Below are 2,841 nucleotides of genomic sequence, written 5' to 3' on the forward strand. Positions count from 1 at the left end.
TTTTTTTTTTTTTTTTTTTTTTGAGATGGAGTTTCACTCTTGTTGCCCAGGCTGGATTGCAATGGCGAGATCTCAGGTTACTGCAACCTCTGCCTCCCAGGTTCAAGTGATTCTCCTGCCTCAGCCTCCCAAGTAACTGGGATTACAAGCTCCTGCCACCATGCCTGGCTAATTTTTGTAGTTTTAGTAGAGACGGGGTTTTGTCATGTTAGCCAGGCTGGTCTCGAACTCCCAACCTCAAGTGATCCACCCACCTCAGCCTCCCAAAATGCTGGGATTACAGGAGTGAGCCACTGCGACCGGCTTAGAAATGGTACATTTCTCACATGCTGTCTTATATCTCTTTTCACTTAACAGTATGTGTTGGAGATCTACATATCTACATCTGTGTCTTTCTATCGATTGGATATATGTATCTCTAAAACTAAAGAGCTCCCTCGTTTAAAATAATTTCACTCATATCTTTAAAAAAACACAGCTTGTTTGGGAGGCCAAGAGGGGCGGATCACGAGGTCAAGAGATCGAGACCACCCTGGCTAACACGGTGAAACCCCGTCTCTAATAAAAATACAAAAATTAGCCGGGCGAGGTGGCGGGCGCCTGTAGTCCCAGCTACTCGGGAGGCTGAGGCAGGAGAGTGGCGTGAACCCGGGAGGCGGAGCTTGCAGTGAGTGGAGATCTTGCCACTGCACTCCAGCTTGGGCGACAGAGCGAGACTCTGTCTCAAACAACAACAACAACAACAACAACAACAACAACAACCCAAAAACACAGCTTGGCCGGGCGCGGTGGCTCACGCCTGTAATCCCAGCACTTTGGGAGGCTGAGGCGGGCGGATTACCTGAGGTCAGGAGCTCCAGACCAGCCTGGCTAACATGGTGAAACCCCGTCTCTACTAAAAAAAAAATGCAAAAATTAGCCGGGCATGGTTGCGTGCACCTGTAATCCCAGCTACTCGGGAAGCTGAGCAGGGAGAATCGCTTGAACCTGGGAGGCAGAGGTTGCAGTACGCCAAGATCATGCCACTGCACTCCAGCCTGGGAGACAGAGCAAGACTCTGTCTCAAAACAAAACAAAACAAAGACAAAAACAAAAAAACAAAAAACCACAGCTTGATTGTGCTATAATTCACATACCATGCAATTCACCTACTTAAGAGTACAATTTACTAGTTTTTAGTATATTCACAGAGTTGTGCAACCATCACAACTTTTTTTTATTTTATTTTGTTTTCTTTTTCTGGAGACAGGATCCCTCTATGTTGGCCAGGCTGGCCTCCAGCTCCTGGGCTCAAGCAATCCTCCCACCTCAGCCTCCCAAGTAGTTGGGACTACAGGCCCCTTGCCACTGCACCTGGCACAACAATCAACTTTAGAACGTTTTTGTCACCTCAAAAAGAAACCTATACCCATGAGCCATCATTCCCCATTTCCTCCCAACCCTCTCAGCCCCTGGCAGCCATTGATCTACTTCCTGTCTCTATATATTTGACTATTATGGACATTTCATATAAATGCAATTGTAGAATATGTGTTTTTTTGTGACTACTTCTTTCACTTAGAATATAGTTTTTAAAGTTCATGTTGTGACATGTGTTAGTATTTTATTAGTTTATAATAAACTAATACATAATAATATTTGATTGTTTGGACATACCACATTTTATTTATCCATTCATCAATTGATGAACATTTGAGTGGTTTCTATTTTGGGCTATTATTAATAATGCTGCTATCCATATTTGTGTACAAATTTTTTGTGAACATATGTTTTTATTTTTATTGAGTATATACCTAGGAGTAGAATTGAGTAGTCCTATGTTTAACCTTTTGAGAAACTGCCAAACTGTTTTCTGCATAGGCTGTACCATTTTACATTCCCACCAGTAGTGTATGAGGGTTTCAATTAACCAAATCTTCATCAATACTTTTATTATCTGTCTTTTGATCATAGCAGTCCTAGTGAGTGTGAAGTGGTATCTCACTGTGGCTCTGATTTGTATTTTTCTGATGACTAGTGATATTGACGATCTTTTCCTATTCTTGTTGGTTATTTGTGTATCTTCTTTGAAGAAATGTCTATTTAGATGCTTTGCCTATTTTAAAATGGCATCATCTTATTTTTATTGTGGTAAAGTATACACAACATAAAATTTACCATTTAAACCATTTTTAAGTATACAGTTCTATGGCATTAAGTATATTCACATTGTTGTGCAACCATCACCACCATCCATTTCCAAAACTTTTTCATCTTCCCAACTGAAACTGTATCCATTAAAAATATTAACTTTCCATTCCCCCCTCTCCACAGCTCCTGGCAACTGCCATTCTACCTTCTGTCTCTGTATTTGACTACTCTTAGGAACCTCACATAAGAGGAATCATATGATATTTGTTCTTTTGTTACTGGTTTATTTCCTTTAGCATAATGTCTTTGAGTTTTATCTTCGAGTTGTAGCATGTGTCCATATTTCCTTCCTTTTAAGGGCTGAGTAATATTCCATTGTATGGATATACTACATTTAATTTATCTATTCATCTGTCAATGAGCACTTGAGTTGCTTCCACCTTTTGATTTGCTGATATGAACATGGGTGTACAAATATCTGTTCAAGTCCCAGTTTTCACTTATTTTGGGTATATACACAGAAGTGAGATTGCTGGATAATATGGTAATTCTGTGCTTAATTATTTGAGAAATTGCCATTTTATTTTCCACAGTGGCTGCACAATTTTATATTCCCAGCAGCAATGCACAAAGTTCCCATTTCTTCACATCTTTACCATCACTTGTTATTTTCTGTTTTTTTATAATAGTCAAAAATACATTCTATATATA

Source organism: Rhinopithecus bieti, unplaced genomic scaffold (assembly GCF_001698545.2).
Source record: "Rhinopithecus bieti isolate Rb0 unplaced genomic scaffold, ASM169854v2 scaffold_30839, whole genome shotgun sequence".
NCBI classification, from domain to species: Eukaryota; Metazoa; Chordata; class Mammalia; order Primates; family Cercopithecidae; genus Rhinopithecus; species Rhinopithecus bieti.